Consider the following 13407-nt stretch of genomic DNA (forward strand, 5'->3'; position numbering starts at 1 on the left):
ATACACATGCCATTGCCAAACTGAGCCTGTGCAGAGGGTCACCAGCTACCAGGCTGGAGGTGGAACAGCTAGTTTGGCCAAAAAAATATTTCCTTATTGTAGAGAGTGACAGCCTCTGTGACAATCTATTGTGCACCTACTGCTATGCTGGTGCTCTTTGGTTTAGACAACAAAGTTGCCATGTGCTAGGAATCGGCTTTCTAGGACCAGACAGACTGTCCTCAGCCAGAGCTATTCTTTTCTACCCTGTGACTCTGTTACCTTCTGTGCTATCAGGTGAAATTCATCCAAGAGTTGTAAGTCTGATCAAAGCCAGTTCCCACGTAAGCCGTGCTGAAATTCTGCCTTTGGATCTGTGGTCCTTGAAAGCATTTCAGTCTTTCTATTAAAATCTGTAGGTAGTAAGCTTCTTCCTATTTTGACAACTGGAACGTTCAGGACTCGGCCAAATGTCACCATGACTCTCTCTGTACAAACACAGACACCCCTTGGCCAAATGCCCCAAATTTTCTCTGGAGAGAATGCCTTGTTGATACAAATGCGCTGCAAATGAAGAACAAAATTACCAGAAAACCAAGAGAATTATTTTTTTTTCTCCTCTCAGCATGCAAATTTGGTAAGCTGCTTCCGCTGAGGTAACAGCCGCAAACTTACTGTGCTAGCGAGATTTATCACAGTTATGCAGCTGGTAGCCCATTTAGTGATACAGATCTGCAATACACGGGGAGGATTTGGATGGCTTCATTGGTATTTCAGATCGCCAACAGGCATCCCCCTTTCCTGTAAAGCACTGAGTACCCTCAGTGTGAGTTCATGCCAGCCGTCATTGGCCTTATACCTTCACGGAAATACCAAACACACCACTTCACTGGATCAATCTGTCACTAGGAAGGTGCACATCAAGCAGCACTGGAAAGGCCTTGGCCATAAGGCCCCCAGAAAGCCCCAGGACTGTGCTGAGCACCGCTGTGGCTCCTGGCTCTCCACCCTTGCAGCTTCAGTCGGTGGGGCGCCTCAGTGCCAGCAGCACTAAGTGGCTCGCCTCAGTAAGAGCCCTCCAAAGCATTAATATGAAGGAACTGAGGGGAAACTAATCTAGATAAGAAGCTTTTGCACTGTTTTGTATACAAAAGGTGTAAGTGTTCGTTGCAATGAAGTTGGGTAGTAAAGAAGAAAGACAAGAAAGCTAATGAGTAACCATTAAAGATTCTCAGCACTTTTGTGTAAGCATCACAACACAACATGGCACCAACAGTTCTGGCAATAATTATAAAGATTTATAGGCTTCAGTCACCATTATTATAAGCCATTCAGTCTTGCCTGGGCTATAAATAATGCCACTTAGTAGCTAACAGCAAAGGTTTAGAGGGAGGATTAAGGAGCAGCATTTGCCTCTTCAGTCAAAAGAAAAAGGCTAAACAGAGATTCAGCTGAATTAAATAATATTAACAAAAAAATCCCAAACCAGTGACAACCAGCCATGGGAAGGGCACAGTACAGAAATGATGATATGTAATCTCACTACATAATCCATTTGATTTCTTTACCATGGGATCTGCAGACTGGTGTCCTCAAGTGTTTGAATCATAAAACATATGCAGATGAGTATTTTCTGCTACCTGTCATGGTGTATATCACACAGAACAGAAATAATCACAACCAGTAATCAGCTTCATTCTGACAACGGAAAGAGAGTCTGCAAAAATAAGCACCTTCATTTAAAAATAAAACTTACCCAGATTTCAGCCTAATGAGGCTTAGACCTCAAGTGCCGAGTCATACTCCAGTAAAAACCGCTGTTGTATCTTCAGGGAGTGGCAAGGAAGTCAACAACACTGATGCCCTGGTCTATCTGCATGTAAATCACCCCTCTAAAAGATGGGAGAGCGATGGCGAATTCTGCAGCCAGATTGGAACAACGTCTCCTTCCAGCTCTCAGGCTTGATTCACACATAGGTGCGTGTAACATCCAGTGTCCTCCTGAAAGCGTCTGAGCTGTGTGGTCTTTAAAAATGAATGCGAGAAAAGTTTACAAAGATGCAGGGCAATTTTCTGTGCTTTAGGACCCCAACACGTGGGAACCACGATTAGCAGCGTAGGACTCCTTACCATAAATTTGTTTTAGAAACAGTGAAGCTGTTTACACCAATTGAGTAGAGAAAAGAAAGGAGAAGCCTTTGTACTCCCTGTTACTGCAAGAACCTACATGAGGTTCTTTTGGTAAGCTCTGCTGTGACAGTATCATTTTTTCTGGGTTTTGCCACTTCATCAATGGGTAAAATTGTAAAGCCACACGACAACTTTTGCTGGAGTTCTCACTGCGCACAGATGACAAGGCCTGACAACGCACGCTAGAGTAGTTTTAGAAGCTACCACCTTCAGCTGTCCACTCAGCCTGTCTGCCAGAAATGGCCACCATGGAGGGGAGACAGCAGAAGCAAATGTGTGCCGGCTCCTCAGCTGCTGTAATTTACAGGCTGACATATTAACTTAAACTGATATGGATGGTGGTTTCAGATAAAAGGCTGATTTGTGAACTGCAGCTGCAAGAAGCCAAACATGTCCTCGGGTGTTGCCCTGGCTCAGAGGTGATCTCCCAAGTCCTTGCCAGAGTCCTCTGAAAGAGCTATGCAATCAGCCGAATGCAGTCTCTACTTGGGAACAGCCCGTTTCACATATGGACCAAGTTTCACCTGTGAGAGATGGTCTATAAAGGTGGAATCATCTCGTTCAGCGAGAAGGGGAGACAGATCCACACTGCTGCATGGAGTGAATTAACTAAAACCTACTTTTGGAAGGAATATTGTGTTGTAGGAGGGAGTGCTGCAATAAGACATGCTGTGTGACAGCGTGCAAGATGCAGAAAGAACAGTAACGTAATGGCAGCTGACTGCTCAGGCTGATTCCAATCGCAATCACTAATATGCCGACTTGCTTGATATGTGTGGTTCGAGTGATATTCAAAGTAACTGCCACCCAGACGTTAAATCCACTGTCACCATCTCTGTCACATACTCAGCTTTTGCCAGCACTGAACATAAGATGACAATTTAATCCTTGCACGCAGATAACAGTAGCGCAGCTGGTGTAACAGTGCGCTAAGACTTCAGCCCTCGCAGGCCTTACATCTGCTTTCTCACGGCTTTGGAAAAGAGTCACCCATAAAATATGTGAGAGCTCTAAGAACACAGCACAAGCGAACCAATTAGAACAAAACAAGAACCAAGGAAAATGTTTAGATTTCAAGCTCTGCGGGGAAGACAGTATTTTATTTTTGCCCATACATCACATAACCAAATGATCAGGTCTTAATAAATACATAAAAATTTACCAGAGGAAACAAAGGTGATGATGAATATTCCCTACTCAAAGCTTGCACCACTCCAGTTTTAACTTTTCCTGGGTTATTCATGTACCACTCTTGTTTGCTTCTGCACCTTAATTGTTTCTGGTGCTGCAACCCCTCCCAAAAAGGCAGTTCTAACCCTATTGAAACAGATAATCCTGGAAATGCTGCAAGAGATTTTTCACTTCCTGAGATTGCCTCCACTCCATAGTTGGTAGGATTTAAACCCACAGAGGAAGATCCACAGTGGGTTTCCAGTTCGTAACCACGCTGCTTCAACCACACACTATTAGAGGTCTATCTCTCTTGACAGCCTGACCCTTTTGGACACATTCACTGTTCCTTCAGTAAATACCACTGAGATTAGAAACTAAAACTGGTTCTGACTTTGTTTTTATTATTAAAGATCTGTGTAATCCTGTGTATTCTAATCAGGATGAAAGAGGAATATAAACAAAAATATGATGTGGGCCAATTCAAGCTGTAAACATTTAGTTTTTAACCATGCAAGTATGGATCATTTGGTCACTTTTTTTACCCAGTAATCTGAAGCAATTAACATGAAGCCTTTGAAATGAAGAAATCATTTAAAAATTATTCTATTTTTTTCTAGAAATAACTACAACACTATGCACTGCAATTGCATTCCTGCGATCTTACATACTTTTGCTCAAGCTATCGTCTCTGAAGGAGTACTACCATTGAATTCAAAGGGACTGTATATGAAAGTTAAGTTACATACACAAATATTTGTGGGAATCAAAGCTTTAACATGCCCTGCAGGGCATTAGTCTCCATCAAGAACTATTGAAATACTGAACTTGTTCATGGACTTTTGAAAATGGAAAGCATTATCAGTTAGTTGCTGATGTGTGGCCAGTGTGTCTGGACTGTGCAAGAGACTATTTTTTCCGGACAACGGCTACAATACAGTTTTCAAGGAATCTCATTGAATTTATTAAAAAAACCCAAAACACACTAAAACTTATGGAAGGCCACAGAATAAAGCTTCTTTTCTCATGTCCAACTGCAATTTATGCAGTCCTTTTGGAATTAAAAGGACTTAAATCAAGATGGAAAACACCCTACTGATACTTTACATGGGTCACCACACCATGAAAAAGTATGTATGTTATACTGAATCAAACCTTAAAGAGCCCAATTTCTCACTGAAATGCTCAATGAAATCTTAAACCGAAGGCACTCATACACCAACTGGGGCGAGCAGGTACTAACACCCCCTCGGCTGCTCCTCAGTTCTAGGCCCAGCCATCAGGCACACAACGGCCATGGCCACCAGACCCACACTTGGGGGTGATGTCTGGTTCCCTGTGTGAGGCTGTGGGCCCTGGACTGTTACTAGCCCAGCAGAGCACCTGCCTTCTTAAGTGAGGGAGAGGTTTAATCACTTTAATTAATCACTTGAATTTTCTGTCATCTAATGACAAGCGCAGCCTGAACGAAGGCAGAAGCACTGCGTGGTTTGCTTGCACCCCGCTGCTCTGGAGGTTGGGGTCAGGGATGCTGCTGTAAGCATGGAGGGAAAGATGCCTCTGAGCTGCATGCTCGGTCAGGGTGAGGGCTGCAGGTCTGGACTGAAGAGAAGACAGTGAGGTTGTTGAAATCCTGAGCTGTTACGTTCAAGGGGAGTAAAGAAAGAAATTATCTTAGGAGGGAGGCCATCCCTGATAAAGAAGAATCTGGTTTACGTGTGGTTTATTCCACAGTTCTGTTTGCCAGGAGTTCATTCACCTTTTCTCTGAAGTACCTGAAACAGAGAGGCTTTACAGGTCAGGACCTAGATGGGCCAGTACTCTCCCATTGTAGCCCAACTTAGAGCATGTCCTGATAATCAGAATGACCTGCTCCACACGAAGGAGGTACAGGGCGGTAGAGGAGGCAGCCTGTGTGCTATGCAGCATCCTTATTGGATGTGTTGCAGGTTGGCTTTAACTTTGGGGGAATTTCTGCCTTTGGGACACAAAATTACACAGTCCCTGAGCTCACAATGTATAAAATTGTCTTTGTGAAATAAAATGGACATCCTGTAGGTTATCTCAGTCTTTTGCATTACTCATCAGAATTGAATCTTGGAGAGGAAATTTCTGTATTTGCTGAAAAGCCATCACCTGCTGTAGCAAGAAGGTTTTCACCACAGATTAGAGTGGTGCCAGGTCCCTTGCTCATCTGTAGGAGTTGTGTTTCCAGCTGTACCACCTTGTTTGGTAAACACAAGAACAAGTGCACATGCTCAGCCTCTTGAATAACATTAGACCTTTTAAGGGGCAGGGCCCTTGGAGGTGGTTTGTGCACATGAAAGACATGTGCCAGAATCCAGAAAGCTCTGCCTTAGTGCGTCACAAGGGGACAGGTTACATGCAGGAGAGGATACAGTATTGAAGTAATTGGTCGTTCTTTCTAGAGAGAGCTTTCATGTTTATTTGCTTCTGGTTTGCATTTCCCATGAAGCAAGTGCTACTGCTGTTTTCCCTGGATTGTATGAAGCTGAGGAGAAAACTTCTTTGGTCATCCTCTGAGTAGGGCAAAATCTGTCTCTGAGAGGGTCTGTCTCAAGCCATTGAAAGAGAATAGGGAGAAGCAGGAACTGCAGATTGAGAATATATTAATTAAAGACTTCATAATTGCAGTTGAGGAAATAAGAAATGGAAGGTAATGAGCAGACACCACCTTTACAGTCGATAGTTTGTGATTTGCACACCACTATTTTTCCTATGGCTAACAAACACTGGCAAAGATGCTGCATGCCTCAGAAACAGGGAGCTCCAGGAAGAGTTGTGAGGTGGGATGTAGCAGTGACTTCCCAGGAAACCCCTGCTTCACCCACCATTTGGATTTCAGGGTGACTTGCCCTGTCTATTGTGTGTAGGTATCAAGGTGTTGGTAGTGGGGGGCTGCAGGGGCAGCTGCAGTGAAGAAAGGGCAGGAATGCCCCGTGCCAGACACAGCTGCCTCCAGCCAGCTCCGAGGGACCTACCGCAGGGTACAGGTGAGACCCTCAGCTGTGGTGCATCTGTGAAAGCTTATTTAAGAAAGGGTAAAAATACAGCACAGCTGTGTGAGTGCAAGGAGTAAGAGGAAAGAAGTAAGAGTGAGAAACTGTCCTGCAGACACCAAAGTCAGGAAAAAGGAGGGGAGGAGGAGGTGCTCTAGGTGCTGGAGCAGAGTTCCCCTGCAGCCCCTGGAGGAGACCATGGTGAAGCAGGTACTCCTCTGCAGTGCGTGGAGTGGACCATGGTGGAGCAGAAATCCATATGCAGCTCCCAGAAGACCCCACATCAGAGCAGGTGGGCATGCCCTGAAGGAAGCTGGAGCAGTTCGTGAAGGACAGTAGCCTGTGGGAAGGATCCACACTGGAGCAGGGGAAAAAATGTGAGGAACAAGGAGTGGCAGAGACAGAACTGTTAGGGACTGACTGCAAACCCTGTTCCCGGTCCCCCTGCAATGCTTGTGGGGAGGAAGTAGAAGAGTTGGAAAGGAAGGAGTGAAGTTGAGCCTGGGAAGAAGGGGAGGGTGGGGGGAAGGTGTTTTAGATTCTTTGTCTTTGTTTCTCACCATCCTATTCTGTTTTTAATTGGCAATAAATTAAATTAATTTTTCCCAGATAGGGTCTGTTTTGCCTGTGATAGTAACTGATCAGTGATTTTCCTGTCTTTATCTCAACCCATGAGCTTTTCCATCTTGTTTTCTCCCCCTGTCCTCTTGAGGAGAGAGAGTGAGAGAGCAGCTGCGTGGGCATTTAACAGCCAGCCCAGGTCAACCCACCACACTGCGGAAGGCTCTGGTAGCCCATTTCACATCACATGGGAGCTTATAGTTTGATGTGGCTCTGCTGCTGGTTGTTTGCTGTAACCCCATCAAGAGAACAACAAATTGTGCTAGAGCCACAAACTGTTCACCCTTGATCTGCATGAGGGAATTCATAGCCTTAATTGTTCTCTGACAACTGTGGAGACTGGCCCTCTTTCAAGGGGAATAAAATGAAATAAAGGACAAGGTTACAACAATCCTTTCACTTTAGGTTACATAAAATAAAATGTGTTAGGCTTTAAAAAAAAATGTTAAGAGAAAAATGAAGGTGAGACTTGCTATCTGTCTTGCCAAATACAATACAAAGTAGTGAAGCTTTCAGAAACAAGTAGAGAAAACATTCTATTCTAAAGCTTCATTTATTCCTCCAAGAAAAGAAAAGGCTGTGGTTCTGACTGAAACACTGTGACAGATCCTCATTATTCTGTTAGTTAGAAACTGCCTTCTACATTTCTATCTGAACTGGCCACAAATATGTTTATACCATTTGCAAGATCAATCCATCTTGTAACTATGGTGAAACATGCCTCAGATGCAGGAACTTAGTATAAAGACTCTTGGGAAACTCTTATCAATTAAATTATTGAAATTAGAAGAAATGAGGTCCAAATCCCGTAGTGGCTATCAACGCTGTAATTCTTCTGAAGACAGGAAAACAAGCAGAGCTATTCTGATTTATGGTAACTGAGGATCTTGCCCTCATACTAGCAGGAGTGTACTTAAAAATATAAGCAACGGATCTGATTTATGACATTTTATGCACCAGTGTGAATTCCAAGTAACATATAAATCAGGAGCTATTCAGTGCAGGTAAGTTACTCTTGATTTGTGCACTGATATTTTGCAGATGTAAAGGCGGTGTAAGTGAGAAGAGAATATAGGTTCAGTATCTGATGAAACTTTCAATTTGATTTCTCTGTCAGTAATCTTTGGCTTTCAGTATAAGGACTTCTTATGGACCATGGACTATTTCTGAACGGTCTGTGAGAGATAGCTAAGAAAGGCAAGCTGACTTAGTAGAGCAGATGGACATATACTTCCACCAGAAAATGTCTAGGGGTCCAGAAAAATACCAATTGCTTTTGGTTTTTAAGAGAGAGTAGTTTAGGGCTCCATCCTGACTTTCTGAAGTTGAAGGAAGCTTTGCTAATGACTTCAGCAGCAGCAGGATGTGCTTCTACTTATCGTGTTATTGTTGTAGCCTAGTTACTGAGCCACGTAGCTGCTGCTGCTGCCTTTGCTGTTTGAACAGTCCTTTTGCTAACAAATTGATTTAAATATGTCTGCTGAGCCTGTAAAAAGGGCAGAGCAGTGTTAAAGAGTTCATGGATTTCCCTCTGGCTTGGGCATGGTACAAATAGCTGGCACAGCCTCTTTAGTATCAAACCCCCGGTACCCAAGATGGAACTTGGTTGTGCCTGAGGAGGCAACGGCAGAATTGGCTTGTGTGTGTTTGTTTCAAATACACTTATTGTCTGCCCATATTTACGATGGGGTGGATTTTGCAGCCAGAACCCGCTCATTAGAGCTCTTGGCCTTTGAGAAATGGACCCTCCCTGTTTACGGTTTCTAGGGAGCCAAACTTGCATGGGTGCCACTGCGAGTGTATCAGCCAAGTGACTGTAGTAATGATGACACTTAGCCATGTATCAGATGAAGAAGAAAAGGTTGTTTTCCACCTGAATGGTGGAGAAAGAATGCTTGGAGGCTAATTTCTTTTAATGGATGGCTGCAGAACTAGGACATCTGCCAGCGATTACCACTGTAGATGGGCTTTGCTAGTAAATTAAGTGTGCTTGTGACTGCTTCTTGGCACTGAGGTGAACTGGCATGGAATACCCCATGTCCAGACAGTTAAACACTTCTCACCCTTTGAAACAGGGTGGCTGCACACAAACTGCCCATTGGGAATGGTTCCTGACCAAGCTAACTCCCAAAATGTGCCCAAGAAGCTGCTTGACCCAAGCTTGGGTCAAAATCCAATTAGAGATTATTCTAACAATTTGAGCGTAGAGGGGATGAAGGTGCAGTGCCCACTGACAGTACCCAGCAACTGCTTAATTTGCTGCATGTTAAGCAGTGGGAATGATCTACTCAGATCTACTTAATTTCTGTTTGATAACATGAAGATAAGATTGCTTAAGTTGTCAGAAAGGTGTTGTTTTCCTTTTCTCTCCTTTCCTTCCCCCCCCTGCCCCCTTCTCCCTAGTAGTCCAAAGCACTGAGCAAGGCAATGAAAACTTGAAGCATTTGAACTGTGATGAACTGTAGGGATTGGACTAGATGATCTTTCGAGGTCCCTTCCAATCCCGAACATTCTGTGATTCTGTGATTTTGTTTGTTTGTTTATTTTGGATGGGGTTTTTTTTGGGGGGGCGGGGGCAGAAGGGCTTTTCTACCTGTGTAAAATGCTGCACAGTGCTGAATTTTTGCTAGAGGACTAGTAAGTTTTGCTCTTGTCCTGCTGTTTTTCACTTGGCCAAGCAACGCCTGCTTGATTTTTACTTCTCATGTCACTTTACAGAGAATTGACTGAGCCTTCTTACATGGCTTTTGTCATTTGTATGTAGCATGCTGTATTTTTCAGAAGGCTACAGGACTTACAGAATTCCCTGTGCTTACATTTGCTTTCTATACTGTGGTAATTGAATAGCAGGAGCAAGGTGCAATTGATTGACATGTATCAGACAGAGGAGGAAATATATTATACTCTGACTGCCACTCAGCTTGGGGAGAAACCAAATTTCTAATTGTGAATTATATTTGTAATAGAGGAAACAGGGCCTTTTAAAATATTTCCTTTGAAGTGTCTGATTGGGTTAACTACATAAGTATCAATAGAATTGCCCTGTGATCCAGTGCATAAGACTGCGAATATTTCAAAGTACTTTTGTGACTAATGACTGTAAAACGGCATAGCACCATCACCTGGATCACCCTTATTTTGTTAGCACTCAAAACACATTCCACATGGGCAAAGACAAATGCCTCCTCATACCTGAATAAGCCCCAGAGCGGCATCTCCCAAAGCTTTGAGCAGCAGAGCATCATCAGCTCTCAGCATTTCTACCGAGAGCTCACATCATGGTGTTTGCTGTCGCAGGTGCTGTTCAAGCTGTATGGTTGCGCAGAGCAGATGCAGACCGTTTCACATTGCCCAGCAGGTCACCAGTGAGCCACGCTTACGAAACTGTTGCATATGCCATGCAATACTATCTGTGTCTGATTGTTATTTTCCCAGTTAGCTCTTCTGTTTATACTTACAGTGTAGTTTGCCTCAGATTTCCTGGTGTGGAAAATTAATAATAGCTCTTCATAAAATAGAGTAATTAGTCTAATGAGCTGGTGTCTGGTACACGCATTTTTCTCCTGCAAAAGCCTGAAAGTCTAAATAAACATCTAAGCATCTTTACTGCTTAATAAAATTGCAGGCATTCTTAACTAAAAGGTTGTGTTTTTAAAGACTTTTAGAGTACTTTAATGTGCATAGCCTTCAAGATAATAGCCAAAAATCTTCCCAGAGATAATTCTGTGTTATTTGGTGAAGGAGTTAGTCTACCACTCTAAACTGCATATCTGAAAGTGCTGACACAGGAGATAGTACCCAGCACAAGCACAGAAATTGTGAACTCCTCTCATCTGGTCACTGCTAGTCAGCAAGAACCATCTCAGTCAATTTTTTTATCAGCAAATTAGACCTCGTGTCAAGAAATCAGGTTTTGTCTCTCTTGTTGCTGCTGCCAGCCACACTGCTTCTTTTTTGTGTCCTATATTCTAGTGTATTCTCATAATCCTGTTTTAAACCCAGGGGAGACCAAGGCCAGAGTGACAACTGCAGAAGACCTCAGTGCCTTTCTCCCCTCCTCTCAAGGAATCACATTTACCCCAGGGCCTCATTCCCCACAAACCAGAGCACCGTTGTGTGGCAGCAGACGGTGCTCAATTAATTCAGCTGCAGGTTTGTACTGAAGTCTAAGTGTTTACAGTCTTGGGACTTTAAATCAAAATCTTTCTATTGCTCAGAGGACAAGCACTGTGTAACTTGCAGGTAGCATTGTCCCCTCAGTCCTTTCTGTCCTATTGTTTTCCTGGGGTTCAGTGGTGCCTTTCATTGTAGCAGGTTGCAGTGCCCAAGGAGCCCTTGTGCTATTTAGGGTTTGGGGCACAATTCCTTTACTACTTTGAGAGGAGTCATCTGTCACAGATACACCATGTTTGCTGGATCCTGTGGATGTGAGCAAAATCAGTCTAGTTCTACTGACGGAGAGAGGGTGGAAGAGGGAGCCACGGCCCTTCTCACCCACCTCTTGTTCCTCCTGCTTGTATGTGAGGAAACAGGGTCTTTATTTTCTTCCCTTCTCTGAAGTCTGTTGGAACCCGAGAGAGATGCCTTCTTTGGACCACTGTCTCACTTCTGTTCTGAAGTCGTTACAAGATCAGTTTCCAATTATAACACGTTACCAGATTTGATATACATCATCTTATCCTTTGGGAACTCATTTGAAATGACTATACACTTACGACAGAAAGCTAATTTTCTGAAGCAGTAAGATTTATAGTTTGTTCCAATCAAGTATGAATTTGCTGTTAATCCCAATGTGGACTTGCCTCTTGCAAGTAATTTTTAGTTATTATCATGTGAAGTTTCCTTCATCATGGTTCGTGTCACTTTTCTTCCTCTCCTTGCCATGTAGTTTGAGATTTAGGGTCAGATTCATTGTAGGAGTAAGCTGTGGCAGCTCTATTGATTTCATTGAAGCTGAATCCAGCTGTGAATTTGAGTGCTTTCTTTTATTGGAATTGCTTGAAGTTGTAATGAAATGTGCAAGGCGTCCGTGATTGTATACTTTCATTGTAAGGAAGGGATGAGCATAGGAAAAAATTTGGGGCTCATAAAACTGCAGCAAAGCTGTAAATAACAAAAAGCTGTATTTTGCCATCTTGCTTTTTGTAAACAAAATTTCTTCTGAAGGCAGTTGCATTTTGTTTAAGAGTAGATCCTAGACTAAAGTTTAGAAAAAACCATAAACGCCTATGAGCTAGTCCCAGTGTTCAGATTTGTGTACAAAACCTCCTTTGATTCAAGGAGAAGGTAATTGAATGCTCATAGCTGTGGCTGAATTTGGCTCATTATGAATCCAAAAGAAACATCAGGCCGAATCTTTTCATCCTTGTTTAATTCTTATTCAAGCCTAGTGAGAGCCAGAGGTGTCTTCAGTAATATAAGGCATCCCTGTACAGTATATTGCACTGTCAGGTACTTCCACTCTCCATTGCTGGGTGTGTTTTTAGTGGGAAAGGGGCTGCCATGCGCTAAAATACTTACCAGCCATAGACTCCATATGCAGACAATTAATGTTGACCCCACTACTTCATGATATCTCTACCCAATTCTCAATAACTGAATAAAGTCTCTAAATTTTACAGGGCAAAGAGATCCTGTCTGTGGTTTGAAGTGGGAGGGCTGCTGTCATGGAACATATCTATGCATTTTAATTTTATTGGTTTTTAACTTTTAAGACTTAAGTGTATATTCCAACTTACTGTTTTGGCTGTAGTAGCAGAAAGAGAAACTCTGGAATCTTTTATTTAAATACTTACAGTTGTGTATGTTTATTTATTGCTTTCAAGTCAGTGGACAAACAACAACCGGTTTACTTATATATTTCTGGAAATGAACTGATTTGTGTTGAATTCTCAGAAAAATATGTGACTTTGCCAAGCTTAGGAGTATCTGATGACTGCCTAATATATTTTACAGCTATGCCTGTGAGCTCTGTCCCAGATACCACATTATTCTCCTGGGACCTTGGACAGATCTTACTTCAAAAGACAGCTGAAAAAGAAGTTGAACTGAAAAAAGCATTTCAAATGCTTGATGTTGGTCAGACCCTGACAGTCACAAAGCGTAAATTCAGGAGACTGATTGAAACCTTGCTCTTCCATTTAACAGAAGGTGAATTTGATGCTGGGCTGGCAGAGGTATGCTACGTCACTGCTGTTTATAATCATTTAGAGGCTATTCCTATTTATGTGAATAGCAAAACTTCAATGGGAGCAGGTTTCAGACCAATATTATCAAAAAGGTGCTAGACAGGGTTCAAATGAAAGTCATAGAAAACTTACAAAAGTAATGTGAGCTAAATTTGATGACTGATATGTTTATATGAGGGTTTTGTCTGTGTGGCATGTCTCACTATTTGAAAGAGTTGCAATTTACTAGCAGATTTTGT

Source organism: Nyctibius grandis, chromosome 5 (genome assembly GCF_013368605.1).
Source record: "Nyctibius grandis isolate bNycGra1 chromosome 5, bNycGra1.pri, whole genome shotgun sequence".
Lineage (NCBI taxonomy): Eukaryota > Metazoa > Chordata > Aves > Nyctibiiformes > Nyctibiidae > Nyctibius > Nyctibius grandis.